This window comes from Stenella coeruleoalba (genome assembly GCF_951394435.1).
Source record: "Stenella coeruleoalba genome assembly, contig: scaffold_52, whole genome shotgun sequence".
Classification (NCBI taxonomy): Eukaryota; Metazoa; Chordata; class Mammalia; order Artiodactyla; family Delphinidae; genus Stenella; species Stenella coeruleoalba.
The window spans coordinates 1,864,870-1,882,947 of NW_027646181.1; the positions used below are offsets into that span (position 1 = coordinate 1,864,870).

Below are 18,078 nucleotides of genomic sequence, written 5' to 3' on the forward strand. Positions count from 1 at the left end.
TCTGGTTCCGGCCCGGCATGCTGAGCCTTTGGTTAATTCCTCTTCCTGGTGGGAAATGAGAGTTAAATTTGCCCGTCCAGACACCTCCAGCTAGCCTCTCATTGGTTCTCGCTATTCCTGTTCATCTTCCGCAGAAATTGCAAACTGGGCCAAACAGGAGGTTAAAGGGACTGACTCTCCAAGTGGGGAGAGTGTTAGTAAAGCGTCTGGAATGTTGCACCCGAGTACCAGGGGAGGAAAACTGAGACATATTTGAACACGTCTCCCGATCACATGGTTGATCATACTCTAGGTTCCACATGCATGTTTTAGCTGAAGGAAGAATACCTTAAACCTGGGTAGTTGAAACCCGTGGAATGGGTACCATGCAATATGACTTCAAAGGGTCTTCATTTGCTCACCGAACCTCTCCAATCCTATCACTGCTGCGTTTATGCCCCTGTACACATGCTTGATTCTCTTTCGGAGACATAGCAATCCATAGGTTTTAAGATACTTACTAGTCAGGTACATTCTTAGGCGTTTAATATGCGGTGTTGAGTCCATTTCGTTGAGCAAGGAGTAGCTCTTGTCTATTCCATATTTGGCTTAAGGAACTTTATCTGTGCTCATTTCAATCTCTGGTTTTATGCAGCACCCCAACTCACCTTTACCCTTAAGCAAGCATAAGTTGTTTTTCTAAATTTGAGACCCTGTTCTGTTCTGTAATTCAGTTCCTGTGTAGCCAAGTTTCCATTCCGTGTATTACTGATATCTTATGATGTTTCTTTTTCTGTGTGACTTATTTCAGTTAGAATCATCATACCTGAATCCACTCATTGTGCTGCAAAGGGCCTGATGACATAGATGTCATTGCTGAGTGATATTGCTTTGTAAGTGAATACCACAACTTCTTTATCCATTTTTCACTTTCTGCAATGTTGAACTTGTACTGTAAACGAGGTTCTTGTAAACAGAGCCGTTCCAAACTTTGGGGTGGCTGTGTCTTTTTGATTTTAATTTCCCTAAGCTATAGGACCATAAGTGGAAGTGCCCTAGGCTCTGTTGCTTGGTTTTTTAGATGTTTCAGGAAACACCATACACTTCTCCCAAGTGTCTGTTGGCAATTTACATCCCGCCCATCAGCATAACAAGGCTCCCAGTTCTCAATGGCCTGTTGCCTTTCTGGATTTTACACTTTTTTCAGATGGCCCTTTTGCCCGGGGGGAAGTGAGAGTTCATTGTAGTGCAGATTTCCTTTGCAAGCTTGCTTGGTTGGCCAAAAAGGGCGTATGCGTTTTTTCCTGAATATATTCAGGAAAAAACGCATACGCCCTTTTTGGCCAAGTGCATCATTGTGGACGTTCTGCCTCTTTTCCTATGCTTTCAATGCAATTCCAGTCTACCTCCTGAAATCGGTTTCCTGCAATTCTGCCCCGCTTTCAAGTCCTCTTGGCAGCCTTACTTCAGTCTATTTTTGGACGATAGCTGTCATTTATAACTCTGCAGGTTTGTGAATTACAGTGCCCCTGAGCTCCTTTCTTCAACTCGCTTTCTTGTGACCTGGCCGCAACACCGCAGGATGGCTTCAGGCCCTAATCTGGTTCCGGCCCGGCATGCTGAGCCTTTGGTTAATTCCTCTTCCTGGTGGGAAATGAGAGTTAAATTTGCCCGTCCAGACACCTCCAGCTAGCCTCTCATTGGTTCTCGCTATTCCTGTTCATCTTCCGCAGAAATTGCAAACTGGGCCAAACAGGAGGTTAAAGGGACTGACTCTCCAAGTGGGGAGAGTGTTAGTAAAGCGTCTGGAATGTTGCACCCGAGTACCAGGGGAGGAAAACTGAGACATATTTGAACACGTCTCCCGATCACATGGTTGATCATACTCTAGGTTCCACATGCATGTTTTAGCTGAAGGAAGAATACCTTAAACCTGGGTAGTTGAAACCCGTGGAATGGGTACCATGCAATATGACTTCAAAGGGTCTTCATTTGCTCACCGAACCTCTCCAATCCTATCACTGCTGCGTTTATGCCCCTGTACACATGCTTGATTCTCTTTCGGAGACATAGCAATCCATAGGTTTTAAGATACTTACTAGTCAGGTACATTCTTAGGCGTTTAATATGGGGTGTTGAGTCCATTTCGTTGAGCAAGGAGTAGCTCTTGTCTATTCCATATTTGGCTTAAGGAACTTTATCTGTGCTCATTTCAATCTCTGGTTTTATGCAGCACCCCAACTCACCTTTACCCTTAAGCAAGCATAAGTTGGTTTTCTAAATTTGAGACCCTGTTCTGTTCTGTAATTCAGTTCCTGTGTAGGCAAGTTTACATTCCGTGTATTACTGATATCTTATGATGATTCTTTTTCTGTGTGACTTATTTCAGTTAGAATCATCATACCTGAATCCACTCATTGTGCTGCTAAGGGCCTGATGACACAGATTTCATTGCTGAGTGATATTGCTTTGTACGTAAATACCACAACTTCTTTATCCATTTTTCACTTTCTGCGATGTTGAACTTGTACTGTAAATGACGTTCTTGTAAACAGAGGCGTCCCAAACTTTGGGGTGGCTGTGTCTTTTTGATTTTAATTTCCCTAAGCTATAGGACCATAAGTGGAAGTGCCCTAGGTTCTGTTGCTTTGTTTTTTAGATGTTTCAGGAAACACCATACACTTCTCCCGAGTGGTTGTTGGCAATTTACATCCCGCCCATCAGCATAACAAGGCTCCCAGTTCTCCATGGCCTGTCCTGCCTTTCTGGATTTTACACTTTTTTCAGATGGACCTTTTGACCGGGGAGAAGTGAGACTTCATTGTAGTGCAGATTTCCTTTGCAAGCTTGCTTGGTTGACCAAAAAGGGCATATGCGTTTTTTCCTGAATATATTCAGGAAAAAACGCATACGCCCTTTTTGGCCAAGTGCATCATTGTGGACGTTCTGCCTCTTTTCCTATGTTTTCAATGCAATTCCAGTCTACCTCCTGAAATCGGTTTCCTGCAATTCTGCCCCGCTTTCAAGTCCTCTTGGCAGCCTTACTTCAGTCTCTTTTTGGACCATAGCTGTCATTTATAACTCTGCAAGTTTGTGAATTACAGTGCCCCTGAGCTCCTTTCTTCAACTTGCTTTCTTGTGACCTGGCCGCAACACCGCAGGATGGCTTCAGGCCCTAATCTGGTTCCGGCACAGCACGCTGAGCCTTTGGTTAATTCCTCTTCCTGGTGGGAAATGAGAGTTAAATTTGCCCGTCCAGACACCTCCAGCTAGTCTCTCATTGGTTCTCCCTATTCCTGTTCATCTTCCGCAGAAATTGCAAACTGGGCCAAACAGGAGGTTAAAGGCGCTGACTCTCCAAGTGGGGAGAGTGTTAGTAAAGCATCTGGAATGTTGCACCCGAGTATCAGGGGAGGAAAACTGAGACATATTTGAACACGTTTCCCGTTCACATGGTTGATCATACTTGGGTTCCACATGCATGTTTTAGCTGAAGGAAGAATACCTTAAACCTGGAGAGTTGAGACCCGTGTAATGGGTACCATGCAATATGACTTCAAAGGGTCTTCATTTGCTCACCGAACCTCTCCAATCCTATCACTGCTGCGTTTATGCCCCTGTACACATGCTTGATTCTCTTTTGGAGACATAGCAATCCATAGGTTTTACGATACTTACTAGTCAGGTACATTCTTAGGCGTTTAATATGCGGTGTTGAGTCCATTTCGTTGAGCAAGGAGTAGCTCTTGTCTATTCCATATTTGACTTAAGGAACTTTATCTGTGCTCATTTCAATCTCTGGTTTTATGCAGCACCCCAACTCACCTTTCCCCTTAAGCAAGCATAAGTTGGTTTTCTAAATTTGAGACCCTGTTCTGTTCTGTAATTCAGTTCCTGTGTAGCCAAGTTTACATTCCGTGTATTACTGATATCTTATGATGTTTCTTTTTCTGTGTGACTTATTTCAGTTAGAATCATCATACCTGAATCCACTCATTGTGCTGCTAAGGGCCTGATGACACAGATTTCATTGCTGAGTGATATTGCTTTGTAAGTAAATACCACAACTTCTTTATCCATTTTTCACTTTCTGCGATGTTGAACTTGTACTGTAAACGAGGTTCTTGTAAACAGAGCCGTTCCAAACTTTGGGGTGGCTGTGTCTTTTTGATTTTAATTTCCCTAAGCTATAGGACCATAAGTGGAAGTGCCCTAGGCTCTGTTGCTTTGTTTTTTAGATGTTTCAGGAAACACCATACACTTCTCCTGAGTGGTTGTTGGCAATTTACATCCCGCCCATCAGCATAACAAGGCTCCCAGTTCTCCATGGCCTGTCCTGCCTTTCTGGATTTTACACTTTTTTCAGATGGCCCTTTTGACCGGGGGGAAGTGAGACTTCATTGTAGTGCAGATTTCCTTTGCAAGCTTGCTTGGTTGGCCAAAAAGGGCGTATGCGTTTTTTCCTGAATATATTCAGGAAAAAACGCATACGCCCTTTTTGGCCAAGTGCATCATTGTGGACGTTCTGCCTCTTTTCCTATGCTTTCAATGCAATTCCAGTCTACCTCCTGAAATCGGTTTCCTGCAATTCTGCCCCGCTTTCAAGTCCTCTTGGCAGCCTTACTTCAGTCTATTTTTGGACGATAGCTGTCATTTATAACTCTGCAGGTTTGTGAATTACAGTGCCCCTGAGCTCCTTTCTTCAACTCGCTTTCTTTTGAGCTGGCCGCAACACCGCAGGATGGCTTCAGGCCCTAATCTGGTTCTGGTATGGCACGCTGAGCCTTTGGTTATTTCCTCTTCCTGGTGGGAAATGAGAGTTAAATTTGCCCGTCCAGACACCTCCAGCTAGCCTCTCATTGGTTCTCGCTATTCCTGTTCATCTTCCGCAGAAATTGCAAACTGGGCCAAACAGGAGGTTAAAGGCGCTGACTCTCCAAGTGGGGAGAGTGTTAGTAAAGCGTCTGGAATGTTGCACCCGAGTACCAGGGGAGGAAAACTGAGACATATTTGAACACGTCTCCCGTTCACATGGTTGATCATACTTGGGTTCCACATGCATGTTTTAGCTGAAGGAAGAATACCTTAAACCTGGAGAGTTGAGACCCGTGGAATGGGTACCATGCAATATGACTTCAAAGGGTCTTCATTTGCTCACCGAACCTCTCCAATCCTATCACTGCTGCGTTTACGCCCCTGTACACATGCTTGATTCTCTTTCGGAGACATAGCAATCCATAGGTTTTAAGATACTTACAAGTCAGGTACATTCTTAGGCGTTTAATATGCGGTGTTGAGTCCATTTCGTTGAGCAAGGAGTAGCTCTTGTCTATTCCATATTTGGCTTAAGGAACTTTATCTGTGCTCATTTCAATCTCTGGTTTTATGCAGCACCCCATCTCACCTTTACCCTTAAGCAAGCATAAGTTGTTTTTCTAAATTTGAGTCCCTGTTCTGTTCTGTAATTCAGTTCCTGTGTAGCCAAGTTTACATTCCGTGTATTACTGATATCTTATGATGTTTCTTTTTCTGTGTGACTTACTTCAGTTAGAATCATCATACCTGAATCCACTCATTGTGCTGCTAAGGGCCTGATGACACAGATTTCATTGCTGAGTGATATTGCTTTGTAAGTAAATACCACAACTTCTTTATCCATTTTTCACTTTCTGCGATGTTGAACTTGTACTGTAAACGAGGTTCTTGTAAACAGAGCCGTTCCAAACTTTGGGGTGGCTGTGTCTTTTTGATTTTAATTTCCCTAAGCTATAGGACCATAAGTGGAAGTGCCTTGGCTCTGTTGCTTTGTTTTTTAGATGTTTCAGGAAACACCATACACTTCTCCTGAGTGGTTGTTGGCAATTTACATCCCGCCCATCAGCATAACAAGGCTCCCAGTTCTCCATGGCCTGTCCTGCCTTTCTGGATTTTACACTTTTTTCAGATGGCCCTTTTGACCGGGGGGAAGTGAGACTTCATTGTAGTGCAGATTTCCTTTGCAAGCTTGCTTGGTTGGCCAAAAAGGGCGTATGCGTTTTTTCCTGAATATATTCAGGAAAAAACGCATACGCCCTTTTTGGCCAAGTGCATCATTGTGGACGTTCTGCCTCTTTTCCTATGCTTTCAATGCAATTCCAGTCTACCTCCTGAAATCGGTTTCCTGCAATTCTGCCCCGCTTTCAAGTCCTCTTGGCAGCCTTACTTCAGTCTATTTTTGGACGATAGCTGTCATTTATAACTCTGCAGGTTTGTGAATTACAGTGCCCCTGAGCTCCTTTCTTCAACTCGCTTTCTTGTGACCTGGCCGCAACACCGCAGGATGGCTTCAGGCCCTAATCTGGTTCCGGCACGGCACGCTGAGCCTTTGGTTATTTCCTCTTCCTGGTGGGAAATGAGAGTTAAATTTGCCCGTCCAGACACTTCCAGCTAGTATCTCATTGGTTCTCGCTATTCCTGTTCATCTTCCGCAGAAATTGCAAACTGGGCCAAACAGGAGGTTAAAGGGACTGACTCTCCAAGTGGGGAGAGTGTTAGTAAAGCGTCTGGAATGTTGCACCCGAGTACCAGGGTACGAAAACTGAGACATATTTGAACACGTCTCCCGATCACATGGTTGATCATACTCTGGGTTCCACATGCATGTTTTAGCTGAAGGAAGAATACCTTAAACCTGGGTAGTTGAAACCCGTCGAATGGGTACCATGCAATATGACTTCAAAGGGTCTTCATTTGCTCACCGAACCTCTCCAATCCTATCACTGCTGCATTTATGCCCCTGTACACATGCTTGATTCTCTTTCGGAGACATAGCAATCCATAGGTTTTAAGATACTTACTAGTCAGGTACATTCTTAGGCGTTTAATATGGGGTGTTGAGTCCATTTCGTTGAGCAAGGAGTAGCTCTTGTCTATTCCATATTTGGCTTAAGGAACTTTATCTGTGCTCATTTCAATCTCTGGTTTTATGCAGCACCCCAACTCACCTTTCCCCTTAAGCAAGCATAAGTTGGTTTTGTAAATTTGAGACCCTGTTCTGTTTTGGAATGCAGTTCCTGTGTAGCCAAGTTTACATTCCGTGTATTACTGATATCTTATGATGTTTCTTTTTCTGTGTGACTTATTTCAGTTAGAATCATCGTACCTGAATCCACTCATTATGCTGCTACGGGCCTGATGACATAGATTTCATTGCTGAGTGATACTGCATTGTACGTAAGTACCACAAGTTCTTTATCCATTTTTCACTTTCTGTGATATTGAACTTGTACGGTAAACGAGGTTCTTGTAAACGGAGGCATTCCAAACTTTGGGGTGGCTGTGTTTTTGATTTTAATTTCCCTAAGCTATAGGACCATAATTGGAAGTGCCCTAGGCTCTGTTGCTTTGTTTTTTAGATGTTTCAGGAAACACCATACACTTCTCCTGAGTGTCTGTTGGCAATTTACATCCCGCCCATCAGCATAACAAGGCTCCCAGTTCTCCATGGCCTGTCCTGCCTTTCTGGATTTTACACTTTTTTCAGGTGGTCCTTTTAACCGGGGAGAAGTGAGACTTCATTGTAGTGCAGATTTCCTTTGCCAGTTTGCTTGGTTGGCCAAAAAGGGTGTATGCGTTTTTTCCTGAATATATTCAGGAAAAAACGCATACGCCCTTTTTGGCCAAGTGCATCATTGTGGACGTTCTGCCTCTTTTCCTATGCTTTCAATGCAATTCCAGTCTACCTCCTGAAATCAGTTTCCTGCAATTCTGCCCCGCTTTCAAGTCCTCTTGGCAGCCTTACTTCAGTATATTTTTGGACGATAGCTGTCATTTATAACTCTGCAGGTTTGTGAATTACAGTGCCCCTGAGCTCCTTTCTTCAACTCGCTTTCTTGTGACCTGGCCGCAACACCGCAGGATGTCTTCAGGCCCTAATCTGGTTCTGGCACGGCATTCTGAGCCTTTGGTTAATTCCTCTTCCTGGTGGGAAATGAGAGTTAAATTTGCCCATCCAGACACCTCCAGCTAGTCTCTCATTGATTTTCGCTATTCCTGTTCATCTTCCGCAGAAATTGCAAACTGGGCCAAACAGGAGGTTAAAGGGACTGACTCTCCAAGTGGGGAGAGTGTTAGTAAGCGTCTGGAATGTTGCACCCGAGTACCAGGGTACGAAAACTGAGACATATTTGAACACGTCTCCCGATCACATGGCTGATCATACTCTAGGTTACACATGCATGTTTTAGCTGAAGGAAGAATACCTTAAACCTGGGTAGTTGAAACCCGTGGAATGGGTACCATGCAATATGACTTCAAAGGGTCTTCATTTGCTCACGAACTTCTCCAGTCCTATCACTGCTGCGTTTATGCCCCTGTACACATGCTTGATTCTCTTTCGGAGACATAGCAATCCATAGGTTTTAAGATACTTACTAGTCAGGTACATTCTTAGGCGTTTAATATGCGGTGTTGAGTCCATTTCGTTGAGCAAGGAGTAGCTCTTGTCTATTCCATATTTGGCTTAAGGAACTTTATCTGTGCTCATTTCAATCTCTGGTTTTATGCAGCACCCCAACTCACCTTTACCCTTAAGCAAGCATAAGTTGGTTTTCTAAATTTGAGACCCTGTTCTGTTCTGTAATTCAGTTCCTGTGTAGCCAAGTTTACATTCCGTGTATTAGTGATATCTTATGATGTTTCTTTTTCTGTGTGACTTATTTCAGTTAGAATCATCATACCTGAATCCACTCATTGTGCTGCTAAGGGCCTGATGACACAGATTTCATTGATGCGTGATATTGCTTTGTAAGTAAATACCACAACTTCGTTCTCCATTTTTCACTTTCTGCGATGTTGAACTTGTACTGTAAACGAGGTTCTTGTAAACAGAGCCGTTCCAAACTTTGGGGTGGCTGTGTCTTTTTGATTTTAATTTCCCTAAGCTATAGGACCATAAGTGGAAGTGCCCTAGGTTCTGTTGCTTTGTTTTTTAGATGTTTCAGGAAACACCATACACTTCTCCCAAGTGTCTGTTGGCAATTTACATCCCGCCCATCAGCATAACAAGGCTCCCAGTTCTCCATGGCCTGTCCTGCCTTTCTGGATTTTACACTTTTTTCAGATGGCCCTTTTGACCGGGGGGAAGTGAGACTTCATTGTAGTGCAGATTTCCTTTGCAAGCTTGCTTGGTTGGCCAAAAAGGTCGTATGCGTTGTTTCTTGAATATATTCAGGAAAAAACGCATACGCCCTTTTTGGCCAAGTGCATCATTGTGGACGTTCTGCCTCTTTTCCTATGCTTTCAATGCAATTCCAGTCTACCTCCTGAAATCGGTTTCCTGCAATGCTGCCCCGCTTTCAAGTCCTCTTGGCAGCCTTACTTCAGTATATTTTTGGACGATAGCTGTCATTTATAACTCTGCAGGTTTGTGAATTACAGTGCCCCTGAGCTCCTTTCTTCAACTCGTTTTCTTGTGAGCTGGCTGCAACACCGCTGGATGGCTTCATGCCCTAATCTGGTTCCGGCACGGCATGCTGAGCCTTTGGTTATTTCCTCTTTCTGGTGGGAAATGAGAGTTAAATTTGCCCATCCAGACACCTCCAGCTAGTCTCTCATTGGTTCTCCCTATTCCTGTTCATCTTCCGCAGAAATTGCAAACGGGGCCAAACAGGAGGTTAAAGGTGCTGACTCTCCAAGTGGGGAGAGTGTTAGTAAAGCGTCTGGAATGTTGCACCCGAGTACCAGGGGTGGAAAACTGAGACATATTTGAACACGTCTCCCGTTCACACGGTTGATCATACTCGGGGTTCCACATGCATGTTTTAGCTGAAGGAAGAATACCTTAAACCTGGAGAGTTGAGACCCGTGTAATGGGTACCATGCAATATGACTTCAAAGGGTCTTCATTTGCTCACCGAACCTCTCCAATCCTATCACTGCTGCGTTTATGCCCCTGTACACACGCTTGATTCTCTTTTGGAGACATAGCAATCCATAGGTTTTAAGATACTTACTAGTCAGGTACATTCTTAGGCGTTTAATATGGGGTGTTGAGTCCATTTCGTTGAGCAAGGAGTAGCTCTTGTCTATTCCATATTTGGCTTAAGGAACTTTATCTGTGCTCATTTCAATCTCTGGTTTTATGCAGCACCCCAACTCACCTTCCCCCTTAAGCAAGCATAAGTTGGTTTTCTAAACTTGAGACACTGTTCTGTTTTGTAATTCAGTTCATGTGTAGCCAAGTTCACATTCTGTGTATTAGTGATACCTTATGATGTTTCTTTTCTGTGTGACTTATTTCAGTTCGAATCATCATACCTGAATCCACTCATTATGCTGCTACAGGACTGATGACATAGATTTCATTGCTGAGTGATATTGCATTGTACGTAAGTACCACAAGTTCTTTATCCATTTTTCACTTTCTGCGATATTGAACTTGTACTGTAAACGAGGTTCTTGTAAACAGAGCCGTCCCAAACTTTAGGGTGGCTGTGTCTTTTTTATTTTAATTTCCCTAAGCTATAGGACCATAAGTGGAAGTGCCCTAGGCTCTGTTGCTTTGTTTTTTAGATGTTTCAGGAAACACCATACACTTCTCCAGAGTGGCTGTTGGCAATTTACATCCCACCCATCAGCATAAGAAGGCTCCCAGTTCTCCATGGCCTGTCGTGCCTTTATGGATTTTACACTTTTTTCAGATGGCCCTTTTGACCGGGGGGAAGTGAGACTTCATTGTAGTGCAGATTTCCTTTGCAAGCTTGCTTGGTTGGCCAAAAAGGGCGTATGCGTTTTTTCCTGAATATATTCAGGAAAAAACGCATACGCCCTTTTTGGCCAAGTGCATCATTGTCGAGTTTCTGACTCTCTTCATATGCTTTCAATGCAATTCCAGTCTACCTCCTGAAATCGGTTTCCTGCAATTCTGCCTTGCTTTCAATGCCTCTTCATAGCCTTACCTCAATATATTTTTTAAAAATAGTTGGCCTTTATAACTCTGCAGGTTTTTGAATTGCAGTGGCCCTTAGCTCCATTTTTTAGCTCTTATTTTTGTGGTCTTGCCCCATAACCACAGGATTCCTTGAAGCCCTATTTTTCTTCTGGGGCACCTTGCTGTGCCTTTGGTTAATTCTTCTTACTGATGTGATATTAGAGTGACATGTGCCCATTGAAACCGCTACAGCTAGTTTCTCACTGGTTCCCCCTATTCCCATTCATCCTCTGCACTAACTGCAGACTGTGCGATACCAGAACTTAAAGGCATTGACTCCATGTGGGGATGTTGTTAGTAAAGCGGCTGGAATGTCGATCCGGAGCCCCAGGAGAGGAAAAATGAGGTGCGTTTTAGAAACCTTTCCCGATCATATGGTATACCAGTCGCTGGGTTTCCCAAGCATGGTTTAGCTGTAGGAAGATTCCCTTCAACCTGGAGTGTTGGGACCCTTGGACTGAGTAGCATGAAGTATTGCATTAAACTTTCGGCAGTTGCTCACCAAAGCTCACCAATCCTGTCAGCCCCAAGTGTCCAGCCTTATGTCTTATCCAGCTGTGGGTTTATATGTGGTCAATCCAGGTTGCATCACAGCCCCTGAGCGAATTTTGTAAGAATTTTTCTCTCTTTCATTGTTTCAGCGTTTTGTTTTTAAAATTTATTTCTATAATGGGGTTTAGCTCCTTTTCACTGCTGTGTTTGTGCCGCTCTGCACACACTTGATTCCCTTATGGAGATATATCAATACATGGGTTTTAAGATTCTTATTCCTCAGATATATTTCTCTGCGGTGTATAGGGTGTGTTGAGGCCTGTTCATTGAGCAAGGTGTAGATCTTGTCTAATACCTATTTGGTTTATTGAACGGTATCTGTGCTAATTTCAAACTCTGGTTTTATGCATCACCCCACCTCTCCTTTCCCCTTAAGCTGACATAAGTGTGTTTTCTAAATGTGAGACACTGTTCTGTTCTGTAATTCATTTCTTGTGCAGCCATATTTACCCTCCCTCTATAAGTGATATCTTATGATATGTTTCTTTTTCTGTTTGACTTATTTCAAGTAGTATTATCGGACCTAAATCCACTCTTTATCCTTCTACTAGCCTTATTACATTGATTTCATGGTGAAGAGATATTCCATTGTACATAAGTACCACATCTTCTTTATCCATTGTTCTCTTTCCTGGGATATTTAAGGTGTACTGAAGTTGAGGTTCTTGTAAACAGAGTAGCCCTAAACTGTGGTGTGCTTGTGTCTTGTTGATTTTTAGACTTCCCTAGATATACTCCCATGATTGGAAGTGTCCTATGCTCCGTAGCTCTGTTTTTTAGATGATTTAGGAACCACCATACACTTCTCCAGAGTGGCTCTCGGCAGTTCACACACTGCCCATCAGCGTATAAAGGCTCCCTGTTCTCCATGGCCTGTCCTGCATTTCTGGTTTTTACAATTTTTTAGGATGGCCCTTTTGACCGGTGGGAAGTGAGACTTCTTTGTTGTGCACATTTGCATTGCTTGCTTGCTTCGTTGCCCATAAAGTGCGTATGCGTTTTTTCCTGGATATAATCAGGAAAAAACGCATACGCCCTTTTGGGCCAACTGCATCATTGTCGAAATTCTGCCGCTTTTCATGTGCGTTAAAGACGAGTCCAATCTATCTCTTGAAATCTGTTTCTTGCAATTCTGTCTTGCATTCAGATCCTCTTCTTTGCCTTACCTCAACATATTTTTGGACGTTAGTTTTCATTTATAACTCTGCAGGTTTGTGAATTGCAGTGACCCTGAGCTCCATTTTTTAAGTTGCTCTTTTGTGAGCTGGCCTCAAACCCGCAGGATTGCTTCAGGCCCTATTTTGGCTCCGGCGAGGCAGGCTGAGCCTTTCTTTAATTCTTACTCTTAATGGGAAATTAGAGTGATATGTGCCCGTCCAAACCCCTACAACTCTTCTCTCATTGGTTCCCCCTCTTCCCGTTCATCCTCCTCACAATTTGCAAAATGTGTGAAACAGAAGTTTAAATGTGCTGATTCTCCAAGTGGGGAGATTCTAAGTAGCGTGGCTGGAATGGTGAACAGGAGCACCAGGAGAGGATAAATGAGGTGCATTTTAGACACATCTCCCGATCACATGGTGTACAGTCCTCTGGGTTTTCCATGCATGTTTTAGCTGTAGGAAGATCCCTTGAACCTGCAGATTTGGGACCCATTGAATGGGTACCAGGTAGTATTACTTTAAAGGGTGTGCATTTCCTCACCCAACCTCACATTTCTCTTAGCGCAAACAGTTTCCAGCCTTATGTCTCATCCTGCTGTGGGTCTAGATGTGTTCAATCCATGTTGCATCACCGTCCCTGAGGAAAAGTTGTAAGAGGTTTTCTCTGTCTCTCTGTCGTTTATTTTTTTCAATTTATTACTATATTGGTTACAGCTGATTTTCAAAGCTCTGTTTCTTGCTGCTGTACATCCACTTGATTCGCGTACAGAGAGACATCAATAAATTCTTTTTCAGATTCTTACCAGTCGTATATATTCTTTTCCGGTGACTTGAGTGTGCTGAGTGCAGTTCTTTTAGCTACCGTGTAGGCCTTGTTGATTATCAGTTTGGTATTTGGAATGGTATCTTTGCTAATTTCAACCTCCTGGATGATGCCTCACCCCTCCCCACCTTTCCCGTTTAGCAGCCTTATGCGTGTTTTCTACATATTTGACTATGTTTTTGTTTTGTAATTTATTTCATGTGTAGCCATTTTGGATTCCACCTTTAAGTGATATCTTATGATATGTGTCTTTTTCTTTTTGAATTCTGTCACTTAGAATGATCATACGTAACTCCTCCGGAGTTGTTACAACTGGCCATATTTCATTGATTTCCAGGCTGAATAATATTCCACTCTACCTAAGTACCACATCTCTATCCATTTTTTCCCTCCAGAGACATTTAAGTTATATCCTAGTCGAGGATCTTTTAAACAGAGAGGGGGTAAACATTGGGGTGCCTGTGTCCTCTCGATTTTTGTTTTTCCCAAGATATACGCCCATGAGTGCAAGTGCCCTATGCTCTGTAGCTCATTTTTTAGATGCTTTAGTAAACACAATACACTTCTCCAGAATGGCCGTTGGCAATATACATTTCCACTATAAGTCTCACAGGGCTCCCTCTTCTCGTTGCCCTGTCCTGCATTTCTGTTGTTTACGCTTTATGAGGATGGCTCTTCTGACTGATGCAAAGTGATATCTTTTGTAGTATTGACTTCCAGTGCCCACCTGTTTGGTTGGCTAAAAAAGTGTATGCTCTTTTCTTGAATATATACAGAAAAGAACGCATACACCCTTTTTGGCCAACTGCAATGTTGGCAATGTTGGCAATGTTCAGCTCCTTTTCTTGTGCTTAATGGCGAGTCCTTTCTACCTCCTCAAATCCCTTTCCTGCCATTCTCCCTTGCTTACAAGTCCTTTTCTCTGACTTTCCTCAAGACATTTTTCAGTGATGGATATTTTCAACTCTGCAGTTTTGTGAATTTTACTGCCCCTGAGTTCCATTGTTCAACTCGTGTTTATGGGAACTGGCCACAAAGCAGCGGGATTTCCTCAAGCCCTATACTGTTTCCATGGGCAACCCTAGCCTTTGGTCAATTCGTCTTCCTGATTGGAAATTAGAGTGACATGTGCCTGTCTGAACACCTAGGACTTGTCTCTCATTGTTCCTCATCCTTCCGCTTCATCCTCTGGACAAATTCCAAACTGTACGCAACAGGATGTTGACAGTGCTGACATCTCCAAGTGGGGAGACTGTTAGTAAAGACGCTGGAGGGGTGAACCCGAGCACCAGGAGATGAGGAGATGAGATGCCTTTTCCAAACTCTTCCCGATCAGACGGTATACCATCCTCTGGGTGTGACAGACATGTTTTAGCAGTAGGAAGAGTCTCATTCATGTAAGGAGAACACCAGGGCTTTTTCAAAATCAGTGTCTCCCCGAAACCCAAACTGGGGAAGTTTTTAAGCTACGGCTACACATATGTTCATTAAGGGCCTTGGGAAGTAGGCAGAGTCCAAACTTTAGATGATTGAAGTCTTCAGGATCAGAAGCACTCACCACCAGCTTCCCTTAGGCTACACTTTAACTGTCATTGATAGATGATGTCAATAAAAATATCTATTCTTTTTCAGATTATTTCCCCTTATAGGTTATTGCAAAATGTTGAGTGTAGTTCCCTGTGCTATACAGTAGTTCCTTGTTGATGATCTATTTTATACATAGCAGTGTGTATGTGTTCATTCCAAACTGTTAATTTATCCCTCCTCCCACCTTTCCCCTTTGGTAATAATAAATTATAAGATTTTATACTTCTCAGAAATGGGGGAGCTGAAAGAGAGGTATCATTTTCAATGGAAAAGCATTTAAAACAAGATTGAAGGTTTAACCAAGATTATTAGCTGTACATCCTTGGAAAGAAATCACTTCGTTTCTCTAATATTGACCTGACAAATAAGACAAACCTTTTCACTGAACTTGCTTATAAAAAGTGATGGAAATATCAAATGGAAGTGTTAAAAACATCTTATTTTACCCGAGCCTTATACACTGTTCTATGTTAACTACAGTTTGGCTCACACATCTGTTCATTGAGGTTACAATAGTCTCAATTTCTGTTACTGATCCTCCAGAGTGGACCCCAACAAGTGTCCCCCTGCCCAGTGTCATTGGGGCCAACAGATCGAGACTGAGTTTGGTTCACAAGCAAAGGAAACTTTATATTTTGATCAGAGAATGGAGAGGTGAGAGCATGCACTACCCCGTGGGCTGTGGGCTGGGCTGCTGTGTAGAGATCCTGTCAGAGTCAGTGGGAGGGAGGGAGGCGGCGGAGCTCTCGAGGGCCGGGTTGGCTGTAGCTCAGGCTCTATATCGTGGAGTCTGCACTGGGCCCCAGGAGCTGAGGTGTCGACCCAGCCATTCTGCACTAGGAAATCTGGTCTGAAGTGCCGGGTGTGGAACCTCTGCATGCGGGACCCTAGGAGCACGTGAAATTAGACAAAGCACAAAGGATAAAAAAGGTTAGACTTGACTTTATTGCCCAGATTCTATTTTTATCTCCCAGGGATTTTTAATGGGCTTTGCTGGGGACAAACCCCTCCTCTGCCTTTTGTCCCGTTCCTCATTCTTGGAGTGCTGAGGGTGCAGACCCTTCTTCTGTAACTGCTGAGTGCTGAGTTGGGAGCCCTCATACCCTGGGGCGAGGGTCAGAGCTTCTCCCCAGCAGCCTCCCGGTGACGTTGATTGTCCCCAGGACCCCTGCCTCCCTGCTCGTCCACCTGAGCACCAGCATTGGAAGTGTTATAGATTCTAATGACCTTTAAGGGTCCAGGAAAGAGATGTGCAGAGACGCTGTGGGGGCCGGTTTCACCCCGCCCCACATTTGTTCGGCCACCTTAGGCTGACCGTCTCTGCCAGCCTAGATGCTCTGACCAGTAGTCTGCGCTTTCTTCAGTTAGGCCCCTGAATTAACGTACAAACAGCACCAGGTGTCAGAGCCCTGCCCGCTCAACTCCCAGACAGTCCAGGGTCAGTGGTGACCAAGGACCATGATGGCTACTGAGTCAACAGCCTTTTGAAGTAAACAGGAGTCCAGCCGGTCTTATTGGCCACCATCATCACGGTGTCTGTAGGCTTTTCTATGGTGACAGTGTGGTATACTGTTCCCCCGCCAAGATTATTAGCTCCCCTCTGGGTGCAGTAAGTCCTGCAAGCAGTAGTCTACTCTTTTGGGACACACTCTTGTTGTTTTATGAGAGAAACTCCAGGTCAAGTGATGTTCACACGAGTCGTCATGGTGCCCTGTTGCCCCCGGTTATCTCTCTGGATGTTGGAGTTGGAGGGCCTCCTCACTCGAGGTCGGTGTGCCCACGGAGCGAACCCTGCAACTTCAGGGCATGGTTGGTGGTTAGGATCACCACGTGGGGTCCTTTTCCCTTAGGAGGGAGGTGGCCTTTTGGGCTGCTGATTTCCAGGTTTTTAGATACCGCCAGTATCTTGGCCAGATGTGGCAGTGGGCCAAGCCCCTTAGTGACCGTAGTTTATCCTACCTGGATGGCATTCTTGCATTGTTCCATTTCAAGCGGTCCCAGTTTTTGCACTAATTCTCCAATGGCGATTCACCTTTCACCGGGAATGTAAAGGTCAAAGGGTTTAGCTAAATTAGGGAGTTCCAGGGCAAGGGTCTGAATTGACTGCTCTTTCCATTCTTGAAAGGCCACTTCTGGATTCTATTCAAAAGGATCATCATCTTTTCCTTTCAGTGTTTCATATAGAGGCCCAGCTAGTAGACTGTAGTTAGGGATCCAGAAGCAGCAAACCCTGGCCTCCCCAGGAACCCCTAAGCTGTCTTCTAGTTTTAGAAAGGGGTAAGGCTGAAAATGGTTTCTTCCCTTTCCTGGGATGGGCTTCTCTGACCTTCTGTGAGAATGAAGCCCAGGCAGGTCACCGCAGTCTGTGATATTTGAGCTTTTTCTTGGACAACTTCTATCCTTTATTGGCTTGGTAGTTCAGAGGCCTCCTTAGTAGGGCTGGTGATCAGAATGTCGTCTGCATATTGAAGGAGGGTTTCCTTTTCCAGAGGTAGAACTTTTAGGTCTTTAGCTAAGCTTTCCCCAAAGATGGTGTGGGAATTTTTGCACCCTTGGGGCCAGACGGCCCGGAAGTATTGTTTTAGTTGTATGTGGAGTCCTGCCACTCACAAGCCAAAATTTCTTGTGACTCTGGGACTAATGGAATACAAAAGAAGGCATCATTGAAGACTAATACAGAATACCATGTCCTGGTGGTTGGTAGAATGACCAGCAGGGTGTAGGAATTAGGAGCAACTGGAGGTATATCCTCGGTGGCTTCACTGACTGTCCTGACATCCTTTACCAGGTCCCCAGCAGCCCATGGGGCTCTCGTGGTCAGACCAATCCCAGAATATGGAGCTCACCTGGGCAGGTACCCCACCCCCACCCCAGCCCACGGGGCTCTCGTGGTCAGGCCCCTCCCAGGATACAGAGCTACCCTTGCAGGTACCGTGGCAGGGCTGGGCACACAGGAACCGTGCACATAGCCCTCATTGCAGAGCACCCCCAGCTCACCTGTCGCTCAG

At 44.3% G+C, this 18,078-nt stretch overlaps 1 long non-coding RNA gene across 9 annotated transcripts in view; it reads left to right on the forward strand.

The window, feature by feature from the left end:
• LOC307181276 overlaps window positions 1–18,078 on the forward strand; it is a 2,057,065-nt gene that overhangs the window by 1,734,914 nt on the left and 304,073 nt on the right. The window lies entirely within an intron of this gene.